Source organism: Euprymna scolopes, chromosome 28 (assembly GCF_053919585.1).
Source record: "Euprymna scolopes isolate OS-2025 chromosome 28, ASM5391958v1, whole genome shotgun sequence".
NCBI classification, from domain to species: Eukaryota; Metazoa; Mollusca; class Cephalopoda; order Sepiida; family Sepiolidae; genus Euprymna; species Euprymna scolopes.
In genome coordinates, this window is record NC_136509.1 from 85,835,255 (window position 1) to 85,856,050 (window position 20,796).

Here is a 20,796-nt window from a genome sequence, read left to right on the forward strand (position 1 = left end):
TTCTGCTATTTTTAATTAAATTTTAAATGTTAAATTTTCCCAAAAAGTTAACAATTGACATTTTTTGTCTTGCACAAAAAACGTACATAAATATTTAAAAAAAAAAGGTTTTTGAAATAATTAATTTATTTATTTATTGTCTAACTAAGATTTAGGATGATTTTCTAAGAGAATATGCAAAAATATTATAATAAAAGTACCTGAATTTCAAATAATTCCACTTATTCATATAGCTAACAAGATTTCGCGTCGATTTCGCGACTCTGTTTACGTTTGCGTCTGATAAGGAGAAAACTATGGAAGACAAAACAGGCCAAAAAAAATTATTTTTCAGTGACGAAAATTTCAATGTATTATTAAGCTGAGGCTGGCCAGTACCAGATGGGTGACCATTTGTATGAGTTTGGTTTTTAATGTGTATGTGTGTGGGGGCCAGACTCCCCAAAATGGGGTGGGGGGCAATTTAAAGCAGAATAAAAAAAAATTATTTCAGCGCGTTTGGTCCACCGTAGTCGAAAGGCGGCAAACGTTTTCAAACGGGATCGAAAAAAATGATGTTTTTTTTAACACAAAGGGCACAATATTTATCGAATTTTTTTTTTTGTATCGATTATTCAAAGCATGCTCTGTTTAATAATGGTCATGCATTATTCGGCTCGCTAAAAAAAATTATTAATTTATTTATCAAAAATTTTAAAATGGCTTTTTTCGTATAAATATTAAAAAAAATTTTTTTTGTTTTGCTTAACTTAAATTAATTATTTTACTTAACATATTCACTTAATTTCACACTTCAAAACTCAAAAGCGGGATAATTAAACACAATCGAAGTTCTGATATTCAGACGTCAAAATAAGGTATGCAAACAAGTTTTTTTTTTTTTTTTTAAATCTATAATTCTGTCTCTTACAACAACACAATATGTTTTGTTCAGTTTCAGATGATTATTTTAAGCATATTTGTTCCCACTTCAAAACAATGGGGGGTTTTGTAAGCAAAAAAAAATATATATATAAATATCGTTTATGAAAAATAAGTACACTGTTATAAAGTTCATTCTTCTCCTAATAATCGCTGAAAATTTCGTATTGATCGGATAATTACCTGATTTTTGGTAGATTTTTAAAAAGACGGTCTGTCAAAAAGTACTGACCTGCCCCCCCCCAGTTTTGGCGGTGCCTAATATATATATACACATATATATGTATGTATATATATATATATATAATGAACTTTGTCTTTGCGTCTCTGTGTCTGTGAGTTCATTACATATGGATTCCAAAACAGCTTTGCCCTCACCCGCTTTTTTTTATTTCACACAGATGTACCTTATATATCTGGGAGTGTTTATAAATAAGTTTTATGCCTGAATGCCTCCGATAATTATCGAAAACAGTCCAATTTTAACCAATATCTCAAATTTCACACGGTGTACCATCAGGAGTAAGAAGTTTTATTACCGCACAAGCAGAAAGACCCGTCGTATAAAACAACAAGCAGAGCCGTGTTTCAAGTAAATGTTTCTATTTAGAGCTCAATTGAACCATAATAATTTACATTTGAATTAAAAATTAGATTCCAGCCTTACATAAAAATAATTTTATAAACTCAACAGCAGGATCTCTGCAGCGTAACATAAGCGACAATAATAATCGACTAAGTCATGTGATCTTCTTTCCGTTAAACCGCGGTCTGTTGTCTGTTCCCGAGAAAATCAAACAGTCAATCGATTTGATTGATGAATGTGTTATTTCCCCGATTTCGTTGATAATAAAATTATTGAAAGTGTGAAACAGCCATTGATCCTCCGTCAATCCGAGCAATCACGGGTTATTCTGCTAGTATATTTATACAATTTACTTGTTGAAATATAACTTTTATTTATTTACAAATATATGAAAGGTTAGATATAAATAGGTTTCCGTGGCGTTTTAGCTGTATCTGAAACAGTATATATGAGTATGTGCATATACGCGTGTGGGTATTACCATTCAAAAACATATATATATATATATATATATATATATATATATATATATATATACGTACATATATATATATATATATATATAATTTATGAATGCAAGAATTCTTATGCATATATGATGTGATTCTTGCTTTTAAGTATTTATAAAGTTAGTTCGACGAGAAAATGTTCAATTTGTTAAAAGGTAAAAAAGAAAAAAAATTCGTTTTCTATGCAAGTTTCTCCTATCTGTATGAATGCTCCTATTAAAGCATTTATTAAAAAGAGGAGATATCAAAAAAAAAAAAAAAAAAAAAAAAAACAGATAAGTATAAAGTCTGCCCCGCAGCCATGAAAGACGTGAACAAACAGCAGGTAAATAAGCAAACGAAATTAGACGAAATTCAAAATCACAGCTAAGCTCATCTGCCGATACTGTTTTTCGCTTTCTCAACTAGACTAAAATATTTTGTCGCCTGGAAGCCATCTCATCTCTGATGACTGCTTTGTTTGCCTTGTCGAAATGGATAATAAGACGCTATGCGCATGCGCGCTCGTTGCCACTTTTGATTGGACAATTCGGACGGCGTGACACGCCCACCTTTTAATTAATTTACTTTTTTCTTTTTGTCACATTCAGCGGGTTGCTGTCAAAGAAAAAAACTAAGTAATCCAGTGAATACACGCATCAATACTAATTGAAAATTTATATATCTATGTTTCATATATATATATATATATATATATATATATATATATATATATATATATATATATGTGTGTGTGTGTGTGTGTGTGTGTGTGTGTTTATACATATATATATAATCATATATATATATATATATATATATATATATATATATATATATAAGTTGTGGAAAAATATACGGTAATAAAGCTCCGCAGAATATTCCGCGTTTACTTCTCGTGAGAATTCGTCAGGCTTATGACGAATTCTCACAAGAATGAAACTCGGAATACTCTGTGTAGCGTAATATCCATATATATATATATATATATATATATATATATATATATATATATATATATTTACATAACGTAGTACCTAGCTCTTTGTATGTATCGAGCACTGTTGAAGTAAATACTGCAAATTTACGCATCAAATTATATCTTTGTATATTAATTAATTGGATTAAATATATATATATATATATATATATATATATATATATACATATAGTAAGTTATAAAATATGTATGGCGATTTAGCTACACTGAATATTCCACGTTTTATCCACTCTAGGACTCTTCAGACTTATGTGCGAATTTTGTGGTTGTCTGTCGTTTTTATAACTTACTAACTAGCTCTATCTACGTATTGAGTACTTTTGAATTAAATACTTAAATATATATATATATATTCTTGGCAGTACTTAGCAAACAGAGATTCTATGAAAAGGGGTAGTCCACGTCGACTGCAAGCGCGTTTGTGGCTGATGAGCCCGATGTGGGACAAGCAGGTTTGGCCACAGCGGCTGCAGTCAAAAGTCACGTCAGGTGTGGCTGCTGAGGTTTCCCAAACCTTCCCTCTGTAGTGCTTCTCCCGCAGATTCTCTGTTCGGGAGATCTCAAAGGAGGCGACAGCCTGGTGGACAGTACGTCACCAGGTATCATGGTCAGCAGGGAGAGCAGACCACTATATAAAAAAGCAAATTTATATGGTCACGACTTGGGACCTGCTTATGTTTCGGAAAAATGATCTGTTAAAACCAGTTGACCTCGCCAGGCGACTTAATAGATAGTTGCTTTCCACATGAGAAATAGGTCCTCAAATGACAGCACCTTTTTCGTAGCACAGAACCAATTAGGTGAGTATTGCGTCAATTTATGAATTTATTGCACCCTTAACTCATCGGAAGAAAATAAACTCATCAACTCTTAAAGAAAATTTAGAGAAACAAAAGGTGTTTTTTAAAGAAAAAAAATTTGCAATTTTTGTTCCAAATTCAGGATTTTGTAATTGTTAACTTTGCAGGGTGAAACAAGTAACGTAGAAAGCAATACAAATGACGACTCAACAAACAAAGGTAGATCAAATAAGAAGTGTATTAGGAAAAGGTATATTTACAGGATATTTACATAATGGTGTCAAATAAGAGAGTATTTGCTGGAGAAACATATCTGCTATCGGCGGCCTTTGGTGGCTTCTGGTGAACACACACTCAGACTAACTGAGTCTTCCTATTTATGTGTAATTACTATCCACATATGCAAATGAATGTGTGCCACCAGAACAGTAGTATGTTTTTATTTTTATTTAAGTTTATGAGTTCCTTTTCTTCTAATAAATTAAGGGCAGAATAAATTCGAAACCTGGCATAATAATTACATGAATGATACTGCGCCACGAAACATGTATTGTCAAGAAGTGAACATTTAAACATAAGGTGGAAGTTTGGACTTTTGTCATTTATTTGTATATATTCTGTAGTTACAGCGAGCGTCAAAAGGATTGGTATAAATAAAAGATGTAATATAATTGAATAAACATCTACATATATTATTTGCATTTCAGTCCGGCGTAGCTCGGGTCTTTGGAGGTGTATGTTGAGCAAAGTAATAAAAAAAAACGCGGTCAATTTTTTTAAAACTTTGACCCCTATTATGACCCCTTAACATTTATTGTTTTGAACTCTGCTTCCCTCCGGACTACAACTTGGATGTCTTCAAGTCCAATGTTAACAAATTCCTAATGAACCGCCCCCTTAAGTAAACACTTCAGCAAATCTCCTCACTAACTTAATGTACTTGCAATAACCCTTATCCCTGAGTGGCTTCCGGGCCTTGATAAGTGGTGATAACTGTGTAAAAAAAAAAAAAGACTCAACTTAAGTTATGAAGTGAGATCCATATCCAAGAAACCAATATCTAAAATTTCAAGTGTTTGGACCAGAAATTGTCGGAGGAGTTTGGTAGAGTTCTCAAAGGTCAAATCGTTGAACTTTGACCCCTTAAAAGACAACTTTCTGGCCGACAACCGATCACAAATATTCTCCCAAATCTCAGTACCCCGAATATCAAATTTCGAGTCTGTAGACTCAAAATTGACGGAGTTATTGCGCAGGGAAATGTACACAGGCAGACACACACACGCATATACACTTTTATTTTCATAGATATATAGATTATTACTATAATTTTTAATCCATATATATATATATTCACCAGGATTTGTCCCCTAGGGACTTTTGGGGCTAAATGGGGAGGGCCAAATGATGGATGTAGTCCTTTTTTTTTTAGCATGGTGAAGAATTTAAATTTACATATGTTAAGGACTGAAACTGCACCGTTTGTTCAATTTCACCTGGATTTTACGTACTCTGGAGACTTTTGCGGCTAAACGGGAGGGGGCAAATGCTGAACTTAGTCATTTTTTATGCCTCGTTCACTCTGAATTCACGGAGGACCATGCATACTTCAGTTGTTAATTTTCAAATTTGGTACACTGGAGGAGCATAACAAGGTGCCTTATTTCCCTAATATAATCCCTATATATATCAAATTAACTCATTTTCCCCTCTGATTTTGACCTTAATAGGATTAAAATCAAGACATTCCATGCAAATGTAATATGCACGAACTGCAGCACAATATATGAGGTGTGTTATAGGCCTATTATCTGTCCACTTCTTCGATAATTGTAGATTCCTATATTCTATCTGATGAGAGTTCACGTCCAAAATCGGTTAAGATCAATGGAAGTGGTAAAATCTTTTCTCTCTAATAAATTCCCCCTTCCCCGCCACCACTTAACATCATTGAGACAATTACGATGGAACACCGGTTTGGGGTTTCTTTACTTCGTAGTTGCTTAAAAAACTGGAATTGAATTTTAATTCTACTGGGTTAAACGCACCATGGAGTTAACCGAATCGAAGTGTTATTTATGCTATTTTCCCCGCTTTATTTCGTTTTGTAATTGATTAAAAAAAACTGGAATGAACTGGATTAAACGCACCATGGAGTTAACCGAATCGAAGGGTTATTTATGCCATTTTTTTCGCTTTTTGTTGTGTTTTTTTTGTTTTTGTTTTTCCGAACACATCCATCATTTATTTCCCTGATTTATTTTTATTTTTTTGTTTTCCGCTGATTTTTTTTTTTTTGGTTTTGGTTTTGCCGATTTTTTAAAGAAGTTTTTTAATATCCCTTTTTAAATTTTTGTATTTAAACAGGGTTTTTACTTCGCTTATTCTTTTCTTTACACCCCCCAGCTTACACACACACACCTCCAAATAACCGGGCAATGCCGGGTAACCCCGCTACTTGTATATATAGTATTTTTTATATAAATGTTTCTCATTATAAGTTACAGACAATTGTGGTGCATGCTTACACACAGCACAATAATTATTCGAAACTAGTTGTAGTGTTACGTGTGACTCTGCAGCCTGGCATGGATCCTCTAGGCCACCAATAATTAACAGTGGAAAGAATTAAATTTTAGCTGTATATAATATTCAGTTAGCAAAATATACACAGTAAGCAGATATCAAGCAACAGATTTTGAGAGATAAAAAAACCCGTGTTTTTTTTTAATTGCACTTGCCCCAGTAGTTCCCGAGATCAATTTAGTTTTAAGGACCACAGAACATACCAAATTCACATTTTTTTAGAAAAGAGTCAACACTTATCAAGGCCCGGAGGCTATTTGAGGATAAGGACTGATTAGTTTATAGTAGTCACCAGAACAAAAGCATAGTAATAGCTATCATGGACTTTCACATGCCTTCTGTCTCTGTGTGTATGTGTGCGTTTGTGTGTGTGCGGGTAGTGTTTGTGTGTATGTGTACGTGTGAGTCTATTTGTGTGTACCTGTGTGTGTGTGCAGAGAGAGATAGAGAGAAACAGATATGGATAGATAGAGAGAGAGAGAGAGAGAGAGAGAGATCGCAGATAAGAGAAGAAGAGGGAGAAAATGTTATTATACCAATAAACGTGTGGATATATACATGAAATGATAACAATGAAAATGCGTTTGACAAACGAATATATATATATATATATATATGCGTGTGTGTGTGTGTGTGTCTTTGTGTTCGTACACACATATACATATACCAAACATACACTTAAACACACACACAGAGATATTGAGACATGTGTGTATTTGTGCATGTATCTTTGCAAATGTCTCATCTAAGCTCTTAATTTCCTCTGGTCACGATTTCCCTGTCAACTAAGCACGTATTTCAAGGATTATATGCTACGTTGTCCGGAACATGGCAGAGATATCCGATCTTAATCCGAGCCAGCGTTTAAATCCCTCTTTATAACTACGACCAAGAATCTGTATTATACTGCATCATACTTGTCTAACTGTTAGTCAACTATAGGCTCCAAAACTACACGCTATAATTGCAGTAACCTAAGCTAGAAGAATTGGTGAAACGGAGTTCAATTGCGGCAACCGGAATTCAATATTGATACTAGTAATAATGATAACCGTACAATATGATAATATTAAAAAATACAATGTTTTCACTATTAAGTTTTACGTATGAAGTTTAAGAGCGATTCTAGGATAAAAATTAATGAAGTGGAAACGAATTTCAGACAACAGATGAGGAACATTGCGGGAGAGTTTACATGCGTATGAAAAAGTGAAATCGGGAATCGGAAAAATCAGAATTTGGGGGGTATCGGGCTCGATATTCGAATCAGAAAATGTCTGCCTATCTTACTATGCCTAAGGCGACTATTTTAATTAGTTCTCTTGCATATTTATATGTAAGAAAATATTTTCCATTGTGAATACTTATATAGTATTGGGAATCCCAGCTTAAATGCTATATAGGTAGTTTTTAGAATAGAAGTTATATAAGCATTTTGGGTTTCCCATCGTCGATTTAGCAGGGTCAGAGAAGGTTAGATTTGACACTCATCAAACTCAGTCACCTTTAATGATCTAGGTTAGATGCACCGGAAATTCGGGGCGACATGCACCGGAAATTAGGGGTGACACTGAATTTTGGTCGTAGTCTTCCGGTCAACGACCACATGAGCTGAGAGTTGGTTTTGGGCTGCAGAGAATGCAGACGGGAAGATCAGGGTCCCTCCGGGACAAACAGGTTTCGAGATGATTAGCTTGCCTTTAATAAAAGAATTGAAGCTTCAAATCCATCTTGTGTTATCAATGCGTCTGTCTGCAGCAGTGACCACTCCTCACGAGATCGAAGCCCAGCGCACAAGAAGATATCAACTGGACAATGCAAGCAGGTATGTAGGATTACGTATTTGCACGTACACGTCGAGACCTTTCAAGGCAAGAATTAAGAGCATACACACACCCATATAAGTAAGAACATTAATAAGATCACAGACACTTAAAAGTACCCGTAAAAGCAAAAGCAATTGTTAAAAGAAACAGTAAAAAGAAAACGATAAATAAAGTAAACGAACAAATAAATAAGAAATAAATAAACAGGGCGCGAAAACCATTTCGGAAAAACATTTATTGATAGCAAACATGCAGTAAATATAGGTAATGGTGAAAAAAGTTTTTAAAAATCGTTTTGTCGGACAACGAAGAAAAAGTTCGGTATTTCTACATGACAGTGGCACGGGGCGAATTTGTGTATTTTATTTTCTAGGTTGGCCTATAGAAAGCGTGTGTCAGTCGAATGTGTAGGTATAGCTCGTATCTGTTTAAAAGTCCGTGCAAAGACAATCCCTTGGAAGGGGTTTTTGAACAAATAAATTAACAATCTCTTGTAACTTCAAAAACACTATATACCAAAAAGGTTTCAATGAAAGTGGCAGTTTTTGTCATTTAGAACTGCTTTAAAGATTCACCGCTCTTTCATTTCGCGACTGAATTTCAAACAATTATTACAGTTTACAAATAACCTTCTCAACTATATTGTCAAATATTATTTTTTTGAAATTTCGTTCAGTAAAGCAAAAGCTATGATAAATTTTCTGGTGATCAAAATCGTAAAAATATATAACGCTTTTTATGACTGATTTCCATAGCAACCACGTCGCTTTAGCCACTACTGTTGCTACTAATTCACCGCCTTGAGAAAAGGGAAGTAACAAATAAAACAGAGAGAATGAAAGCTTAAAAAGGAGATAATTGTGGGATTTTATTGAAAGCAGATGAGTGCCGTACATTGTTATTGCATATGTGTTAATGGGGGCAAAAAAATTAGACTGAAATTAAACAAAGAACAAGTGAATTTATTGGAAGCCTGGAAAATTATAGATTACAATAGAAAAATGCGAGCATGAAAAGTAATATGGTTAAGCTTAAACATGGTAAAATAAAGGACTAGTTGTTAAAACTGGAAAAGAAAAGGACAAGATATTCTAGTAAAGAATATGATTTATAACTTAAAATATTGCAGCATTAAGAACTTTTTTCTTTGGAATTGAATTCATAACATTATCTAATCACTTTTTAATGCTGAAATATTTATTGTTATGAATTTATATTTCCAATGATGGAATACTGTTGCCACATCTGGGCAGGAGCTACTAGAAAGGACTTGTCATTCCTTGATAGAATTCAAAATAGATTCATAGCCTCATAGGAGATGTTCTTTTCTCTTCCCTGCAACCTATATCTCACAAAAGAGATGTTGCGAGTTTGTCTCTGCTTTATCATTATTTTCATGGAAAGTGTTCGACTAGGCTTCAGTCTATGGTCCCCCCTCGCCAAACTTTCACAAGATACACACATCTAGCCGAAAACACTATCAATAATTTCTCCCACTCTTTATCTGTGCCTAAACCTAAACGTAGATTCCATGAACAAAACTTCTTTCTTAGAACTGAATTGTACGCCTGATCTTAACTCTTATCCTCAAGTGGCCTCTCGGCCTTGATAAGTGTTATGCCTATGTAAAAAAAAGTTTCGAATCATCCCAGCACTAGTATGATCTTCGTTTGATCACATATTGTTTATGACAAGAAATTGGTAACATTAATTTTGAATACGATTAAATCGTTACTATTAGGGAAGTTATCCCGCGGTAATGTTTCCCACAAGAAAAAAAATGTTCATGGATATTATGTGTGAAGCGAGGTACATGTCCACTCAACAACACATCTACTCCTACACTATTAGGCGGAATTTTCAAGGGAAAAAAAAGCGTTATTCTTTTGGAGATTCACCTACACACAAGATGCCAACTGTATTAATAGACCGAGGCATACCGACTCTCGTGACGGTGAGTGGTATGTATACTTCGTTGTACTACGACTGTTGTTCACTGAATATTCTGTTTTGTTCTCAATACAAATACCTGGTTTTAACCCATAGCCATGTCCGTGTTATTCGTAGTGATTCTTTTCCGGCTGCAACAACTCTGCACGAGGAATTTAATTCAATAAAAACCACCATCAACAAATTTCGTTTTGAACAGACATGGATAAAAGTATACTAGTAATTATACACGGAAACTATCGGATAACGGGGTAGAATTTTTAACGAATGAGATACTATTTCAATTTTGATTAGGAAAATAACCCAAAGGTGTTCAGGTAGTGGAGAAAAAGTTTTTTAAAATCGTTTTGTCAGACACCGAAGAAAAAGTTCGGCACTTCTGCATGACAGTGACACGGGGCGAATTTGTGTATTTTAGTTTCAAGGATGGCCGATAGATGGCGTGTGTCAGTCGAACAGGGGTCGATTACTCATATTTGTCTAAAAGTCTGTGCAAAGGCAATCCCTTGGAAGGGGTTTTTGAACAAATAAATTAACTATCCCTTGTAACTGCAAAAACACTATATTCCAAAAAGGTTTCAATGAAAATCACTCATTGAAAAAAAAAAACAAAAAAAAAAAACAAAAGCAATATTATTAAAAAAAAATCTTTACACTATTATGAATACACAAAACTTTTATATTCAATTTATATCATATATGCGACATTGACAAATAAAAATTATATTTTGATATATGCTTATACAATCTTACTGTGAAAAAGCTATCTTTGTGTAAAATAAAACAAACAAATCATTCTTAAACCTCTATAAATGTTTTGTTTTTAAATTTTGATATGTATTTATACAATCTTTCTGTAAAAAAACATTATTCTTAAAGCTCTATAAACATTTTGTTTTCAAAATTCTATTTTGTTACATTGACAAACTAAAATTATATTTTGATACTTAAAAATCACTAAATGAAAAGAAATTATATTAATACATTAAAATTATATTTAGATATATTTTTTATTCAATAAATATTTTGATTTTCATATATTTTTGGGTTTTTTTTATTTCGCCATATATTTCTGCGGTATCGTAAACACTTGTTTATATTTGAGGTTCAGATAATGGCCGCTAGATGTCAATTCTTTTTCGAACAACATGGGTCGATTACTCGTCCTTGTTGCTTATATAATACTCATGCAGAAATGCCAAAAATTCTCCAAATTGTACTTGTATAAATTTTCTATTTCAAACTAAAAAGAAGAAAAATCGGTGAGCACATTTTTTTACAAATGGAATGGTTGCCTACGGTCAGATAATAAACAAAAACTTGATTCAAATTACAGTGTTAAACTGTAATTAGTAATATTACAATTTATTTTTCTCGGGTAAATAATTTCTTCTCTAAGACCATTCTGAAAACTGGATGATTTCAAATAAAGTATCCTGTGGCTATTCCAACTCAACAGGAAGTAAAAAAAAAACAATAATTGCTACGGGAGAAGAAAACTAAAGCTATATTGATCCGACATCAGGAAAATATAGATAATCGTCCATAAAACATAGAAATTACTACTAAAAATGCTGAGTAATGAACCAATCACGGATAATACCACAACGTTTTTGCAAAGCACTGCATAGAACACCGTGCATACCTTTACCTACACACCTGGGCAAGCCCAAACGTTCGACACGTTCTTTAGAAGGCATGAAGAAATTGTTCAACATTTGTTGTGAAGACTGACCAGATGCGATAAAAGTGCATTTAATCTTACGAAAGTTAGGACTTATTGAACACAGATTATGTGTAGATTACATCACACTTAAAAAAAAAAAAGACTACCGATCTGAAGTTTGCGGAAACCAGGAAGTTACTATCCGTACTTTTCTCTCTCAATATACCGCTCATCCACATAAGATTGAAACACTTGAATTTGTCTAAGCGGGACAGCACATATTATTCAGCGTTCGCATCCGTCGTAAACAAGAACTGTAATGACTTTAGACGAGTAGAAACATTGGCAGATGATTTGAAGGCTGGTGGTTCTGTGGAAAAAAAAACTATTGGAGGAGAAGCTTTCTTAAAACTAGGGATATCTACTGTGTAATGGTGGGATTTAGCTGCTTGTCGGGTTTGTCGGGGGTGTTCGCGTCGAGGAGACACAAGTGCTTGTAGTTCGTCAGAGCATTCACTATTAAAGTACTTGTAGAACAGGCAGAGGGATGCAACATTTCTTCGATCGGATAGAAGCTGAACCCTAGATGACAGTTTGGCGACTCTCTTTTGAACCCTGTGCAGGAGTCAGAGGCAAGCAGCAGATGCACCAGCCCAAATGTGACAACAGTACTCCATACATGGGCGAATGGTGGCTTTATAGAGGATACTTTCAGGCGTAAGTATTATTTTAGCAAGGAAGAGAGGCCCCACCTTCTTAGTAAAAACATTGGCAATGCTCTCTTTGTGTCTATTTCAGTTCATGTTCCTTGTAAACGTTAGGCTGAGGAGTTTAAAGGAAGTCCTTTCGGGTTATGTTTTCTTGGCCATTGCTATTAGTGGTAGAGAAGGTTTCTTGTAATTATTGAAGAAAACAAGCTTAGTCTTGGCAGCATAGAATGTGACCCTCCATTTTTGTCCCCATTCCACTACAGATTGTGTTTCTGTCATTCCTTCGATATATATCCATTTGCTTTCCCCTCGTGCCAGTTATAGAGAATGGTGTCATCAGCGCATATACCCATTTCAGAAAATTCTCGTAAAGCAGCGTTACATAAGAAAACCAATTTCATAATTGATCTCAAACGATAACTAAGTACTGTAACGCAAACTCTACGAATATCGACAAATATAAAGTATTACGTAACTGTTTGCATGCATATCGTCTTGAAAACCTTCCTCTATAACGAAGCATATGAACGTACACAATATATTTGTTCACTTGTATCGAGGAAAAGATAAATAACCTGAATTAAAGAATGACAACCGTCAAAATGAAGTAATTACTTCGTCCACTGAATAATCAAATATTACCCAATTTCCACAACCAATGGTTACCATACAGTTATCTCAAAGACAAATGTACACCCATTAACCCTCATCCTCGAGTGGCAGAAAAACCTTGATAAATGGTGATTCCTCCATAAAAAAAATGGAGTAGGCTTCTCCTTCCTGTCGTATATACATATGATGAATATTATGGAAATAGTATTCCGACAAAATAGACGAAAAGTTTTTGAATGCGCGCGCCCGTGTATATATATATATATATATATATATATATATATATATATATATATATATATATATATATATATATATATAAATAATTTGAGGTTGCTATTTTTCAAAGGTAGGGTAACCAGTGAAATATAACGAGGTTCATACGAGAGTGCTCAATAGAGAAGTAGAGCAGTTATATTCGTCTTTACATAAGCAGTAGTTTGTTGCTACACAGTCATGAGCATGTTTCGGTCTACTAGTATTTACTAACTTACATTTAGAATTCCGTTTCGAAAATAAGGTTGTTGCCTGATGATGTCTCTAGTTAATAAATACTAGTAGACCGAAACATGATCATGGCTGTGTAGCAACAAACTACTGCTTATGTAAAGACAAATGTGTGTATATATATATATATATATATATATATATATATATATATATATATATATATATATAGCTTAAGTTAAAAGGAAAAGAGAAAGTTCAATTCCACACAGGAGACTTTTCCGGATAATGTCAAGCTTAACAATAATTATCGGAGCTTATACTTTCGTCCCTAATGAATCTTACGCTAGATGCCGCATCTTCCCCATGCTACCTAGCACCTTCTCTACTCTTCTGATGAGAAGCATTAGGCTTCGAAATGCCCTGGCATAAAGAGTCCCTTCTATCCCCCCCAAATTTTGCCTGTATTCCATTATTAAATAAATGATTCATTCTGTATCTACCAATATACTTTTGTGTCTTCATTTAATACTCTTGTTGTTCTACTATATATATATATATATATATATATGTGTGTGTGTGTGTGTGTGTGTGTGTGTGTGTGTGTGTGTGTGTGTGTGTGTGTGTGTGTGTGTGAATAGAAACCATGTGAGGACAATACAGCTCAACCTAAGGACTTAGATGGATCAAACAAAAATAAATAATTTATTAAAATTTAAGACAATAGAAAAAGCGATGCGGATATGTGTGGAAACAATAACCGAAAACCGCAAACAGGCGAAACGTAAATGTTTCAAACCTCCTGTATCGCTGAAGGGGCCACGTGGGGATACGCGATTTCGGTATTGCTCCGTAAAAATCGTGACCGTATTTCACGAGTGCAAGGAAGTCGGGGGAATGCGTTTAAGCTCCTTAAAAAGACAATGCCAAGGATCGTAGACAAAAGCAACCCCATAACAAAACCTCATTTTTTTTTAACCCCGATTTTTATGTATCTTTTAAATCTTTGTGATTTCCTCTTCATATGGTCTTCGAATCGTTTCTTTGCGTGTCGCTCTTTCAGCCTTTTTTTCACTTTCGTATTTTTTTTTTTTTTTAAGCGGGCCGAGTTGAAACGGCACGATGCGCCGATGGCTGAAAGTAAACTTTTAACTCTTTTCAGGCAGGAATTTCTAATCGGAAAATAAAGGATAAATAAATAACAGAGAAACGAAAAAGAAAATTAAAAGATTAAATTTTTAAAATGTCTTATAGAAAAAATATTTGGTAATTAAAGCATTTTATTGTTGATATTTTTAAAAGTATAATTTGTTGTTTAAAATACTGAAAACTATAAAAAATAGGCAAAAATGACATTGAAAATTTACAAACGGAACTTATATATACACTAGCGAGGGGTATCCGGCGTTGCCCGGGTGTTTGGAGGTGGAGGTGGGGTGGAGGTGGGGGTAAAAAAAATGTAAGTATGAGGATCGAACCCGAACCGTTGAGGCAAAGTTGTGAAAAAAAAAAAAAAAAAAAAAAAAAACGACCATTGCCCCACCGCGACATGCTTACTGCAATACGTTTGAATTTAGTTAATTACTTGGATTTAGCAGGTGCTCGTTTTAATGAGTTAATGAGGTCAAGTTTGACGGCGGGATTTCATTTACTGCTGAACACTCCCCCCCCCAAGATGTTATAGGAAAAAGACTAACCCACATGCGACGAGCGACAAATATTGAATATTTATCTTCCCGAAATCGATCAAATTAAATAGACAAGCGAGCGTCGTTGTTAACTGTGAGATATTACGATTTATATGTGATATAAAAAGTTTTAAAACGTTGTGAACCGACCGACCGCTTCTCTGAAAAAGCCTTTTGTAGACACACAGAAAAAGCGAACACACATACATACATACATTTTCGCTTTTATATTTATAGATATCTCCAGTATTACATGAAATGAACTTTGTCTGTGTGTGTGTGTGTGTTTGAGAGAGAGAGAGAGAGAGAGAGAGAGAGAGAGAGAGAGAGAAACAGCGAGGCTTATTTTGTATGAAATTTAACACAAATGTACTGTATGTGTTTGGTAGTGCTCTTAAATAGGTTTTGCATCGGAATGTCTTAGATAAGTATTGACAATAGATAATAAGCAAATATCTGATTCATGAGAGAACAGGCGATTTTGCATAAAGTTAACACCTCATACAACCTTATATCACAAGTTCGTTACAAGCTCGTTACAGAAATTTTATTTCCATACAAGCTGAAAGGTCCGGCATATAAATTCCAAAGTATGCTAAGACAGGGTCGGGTTCAATATGAATGTACAGTTAAAGTACATTTGATTCATAATACTTGACCTTTCATTTTAAAATTTAATCCAAGCTATTATCACCGCACAAGCAGAAATACCAGACATATAAAATAAACAGTAGGTTCTTTAATATAACAAAGGCACGTTTAAAATGAATGTTTCTGTTCAGAGCACAACTGAAGCATAATACTTGACCTTTGCGTTTTAAACTTAAATTCAAACCATTTATATATCTCTAAAAGTAAAAGTGTTTGTGTGCTTGTCTTTGTGTGTACATTTCCCTGCGAAATTACTCTGTCAATTTTCAGTCAACAGACTCGGGATTTGAGATATGGGGGTATTGTGATTTGGGAAAATTTTTTAATCGGTTTTCGGCCAGAAATTTGGCTATCAAGGGATCAAAGTTCAACGATTTGACCTTTGAAAACTCTACCAACTCCTCCGCCAATTTTTGGTCTAAACACTTGAAGTCTTAGATATAGGTTCTCCGAACATGGATCTAACATCATAATTTGATTTGAGCCGACGACTATAAATGTCAAGGGGTCAAACTTTAAAGAAAAATTGTACTTCTCAGCCAATTTTTGGTCTAAACATTTGAAATTTTACATACAGTGTATTCAGACATAGGGCAAGCTTTTTAAGCGTTTTTTTTTGCCGAAAATTTGGGTACAAAGGTGCCAAAGTTCAAAAGATTGAACTATTGTGCGCTCTAGCAAACAATTCCGCCATTTTTGGGTCAAAACAGTTTAAATTTTACATAAATGGTATTCAGGCATGCAGCAAGTTTTTTTTTAATCAGGTTTTCGGCGGAAATATGGCTGTCAAGAGGTCGAAGTTGAAAGAATTGATCTTTGTAGTTTCTAGCCAACTCCTTCACCAATTTTGGGTCTAAACACTTGAAATTTTAGATGTAGATTATCTAGACATGAGTCAAACTTTTTAATATATATATACATATATATATATATATATATATATATATATATATATATATATAAAAGTGAAAGCGTCTGTCTGTCTGCCTGTGTACACTTCTCTACACAATAACTCTGTCAATTTTCAGTCTACAGACTCGAAATTTGATATACAGGGTAGTGAGATTTGGGAAAATCTTTGTAATCAGTTTTCTGCGAGAAATTTTGCTGTTAAGGGATCAATGTTAAATATTAAGGGTTATAATAGGGGTCAAAGTTTAAAAAAAGACCTCTGCATTCTCTACCAAATTACTGAGACAATTTCTGGTCTAAACATTTGAAATTTTGCATAAATGGTATTCAGAGATTAGGGCAAGATTTTTAATGGGTTTGGTCGAAAATTTGAGCTTCAAATATGTAAATCTATGTATGTATGTTTGCATGTCTGCCTAAAACGTTCGACAGAGGCGACGGATTTTCACAAAATCTATATCCTTTTGAAGCTCGACCCTTCAGACGACAAATATCGAAACATTGGCTGAAAATATTACTTTCTTCACCCTCAAATGGGCACTATTCAACGGGGAGGAGTCACTTTTTTCGCCGATATTTTCGAAAGTCATCCTCTACTTTCGATTGTCTAGCCTTAATTTAAACCTTCGTCACTTGCGGTTTGGCGGTGGTCGTAACAGCAAAGACGTCATGTTTTTTTTTCACGTTCTTTTCCTCCTTCGCGGTACGGATTCGAGCCTGCCTTTCTATTGTCACTTTTTTGCTTAACACACACCTCCAAATACCCGGGCAACGCCGGGCAACCATGCTAGTATATATATATATATCTATATATATATATATATACATATATATATATACATATATATATATATATATATATATATATATATATATATATATATATATATATATATATATATATATATGCACATAAACGTGTGAACAGTACATAGGGCCCAAACAAAGCTGGGCTGAACTGCTAGTTATATATAAAAGTAAGTTTATAAAATCAAAGTTGGTTCTCTAGATTCTTTAGATTACAATATATTTTTTGCTATGTCACTGCGTGGAGGCATGCCCCCCCCTCAACTAGGGCAGGCAATCAATCGATTTGATTTAACGGTTTTGATGATAATAAAATTATGGGCGTGTTAAATAATCATTGATCATCATTCAATCCGGGCAATGTCAGGTCTCCCTGTTAATATGTTATACAGGTACACAAAATAATGAAACAATATGTATACTACATTTCTTCAATTTTTACAAAGAAAAATATAAACCTATGCAAGTCATAAAACCATGTAACAAAATAGGTATTATAATAATACAACTATTTTATATTTTTAGCCAAAAAAAAATGGGTTTTATAAAAAGAAGTGTTTTTAGTAGATATACTAAACACTAGTGTTGGAACGATTAATTAGAATCGGAATCGGGAATGTAAGAACTTTTGATGGTATCGGAATCCGTATCGGAATCCGTATCGGAATCCGTATCGGAATCTGAAAAATCTGCGCCTATTTTTCGATGCCAAAAAAATAAAAACGATTCTTTCAATTGTCTTTTTTATTTGATTTTGTTTAAAGCAAAATCTTTCCATTGCTGATCGCAATAATCAAATAATATTTATCGATTTTAAAATATCAGTAAAACTAAAATCGATAGATTATCCCCAGCAAGTTTATTTGTTGCTTAACTTCGGTGATCTGACGAGAACCGGTGTGTCAACGTGATTATACAGTATAAACTAATAATAACGCATGCGTTATACTAATTCCATAAGTTATAATAATGTTTTAATCTTAATATCTTATTCGTATAATATCGATGCCTCTGTTCAGCATCGAAAGACGAAGGGCACTCCCTGTAGGGGCAGCTGCGTGTGTAATTATGAGGCAAGGGTTGCGCAATCACCAACTACATCTCTCATGAATCGGCACTATTTGAGTTCAGTAGCAACGAGAAGTCCAGGACGACCGGAAATAATTCCGAGATAAGCTGAGTATACACACAGCAGATGGAAATCCGAAATGGTCACCCATTTAATACTCACAAGGTTCAACGTTGCTTAACTTCGTTAATCCAACGAGAACCGATGTGTTATATTATACACACTATAATAACTGATTGAATAATGACCACTGAATATTTCATACTTCCATATTTTTATTGTCATCGAAATCGATGAAATCGTTCATTTTTTCAATCAAATCGATTGATTGCCGGCTCTAGTTGGGGACTAATCGACGTGCACCGGGTGGAGCCTCACATGCCTCATCGCAGTGAATTGGTCTACAATACATTGTAGTCTACATTGCATTGTAGAGAACTAACTGTTGATTTTATAAAATTAACTATTATATATAATGGTTTGAACTAAAGGGGTTTGTATTACTGTACAGATTCGAAAAAGTTGTCAAGAAACAAATATATAACAAATAAATGTTATCAAAGGCAAGATAAGTTACTTTTCTGCCAAACTGGATATATTTTTGTGTTTTTATTCAATGTAACATATTTATTCAGCTCGAAAAACATACAGTGTTTACCGATGTATTCGAAAATTCAAGATGGCGTCTCTAGTCCTCTTAAACACCGTAAGTATGGAAAAAGGTGTTATAAATAAAAAAAAAACTATACAAAATACTATTAAAAACCCGCCGAATATATGTCAACCTATGTCACGGTAACATATATTGAGCGAGTTTTTACAGTATTTTATCCGTTTTTTTATTTATAATATCTTTTCCCACACTTACCGTGTTAAAGAGAGAATAAGACGCCATCTTGAATGTTCCAATACATCGCTAAACACTGTATGGTTTTCGAGCTGAATAAACATGTTACATTGAGTAAAAACACGAAACATATATCCAGTTTGGTAGAAAAGTAACTTATCTTGCCTTTGATAACATTTATTTGTTATATATTTGTTTTTTGACAACTTTTTCGAATCTATGTGTACAGTAATACAAACCCAACTAAAGTTTTAAATACAAAAGCAGGTATCATGCGTCAAACCGAAACATGTCATATCAAAAAACATATTGTTGCTTTTTATGTGTCGGGACTTTCGGTTGGTGTAGTAATCAAAACTTCTCAAATGCACTTCTTGTGATGTTAGGCTGTGTAAGGTGTTAACTTTGATCAAAATCGCTTGTTCATACTTTGATTAGATTATCACGACTTATAAAGACATTCCGATACAAAACCTATCCAAGGAAACTATTAAGCACAAAGTATTTCCCTGTGAAATTTCACAAAATCGCCCCAGCCGTTTTCGAATGTATAGGAAACGAACTCACGCACACATGTATTTTCTTTTATATAATAGTAGATATAAAAATGCATACACATTAATAACATACAAGTTATGATAACGCATGCATATAATATTCTATAACCAATAATACGCCATTACTATTATCTATAATAAAATCTCACTTGTATGTATGTATGTATGTTTGTCTATCTGCCTAAAACTTTTGACAGAGACGACGGATTTTCACGAGATTGGTATCGTTTTGAACCGCGACCTTTCGGACGACAAATATCGAAAGATTGGTTAAACACATTTACTCCTTCATCCCCAACTGGGCAATTTTATACAAAGAGGGCTGTCTTTTTTCGCCGATATTTTCGAAAGTCACCCCATCTTTTCGATTGATTAGTCTTAATTTCAACTTTCATTTCTTCCAATTTGGCGATAGACGCAACAGCACAGATGTTACGTTTTATTTTTTGCGTTCTTTTCCTCCTTCGCGATACGGGTCCGAGACTAACTGTTTACTACCATTTTTTTTTTTCTAAACATACATCTCCAAACACCCGCGCAAACCCGGGCACCGAGGCCAGTAGTTTATAAACTATAATAATTCACACAGTCTAATCACATATGAAATGTGATAATGTATACATCATAGTAATTTAGAAATAATAATAATCTATATAGTATGTTAAGAATCCAT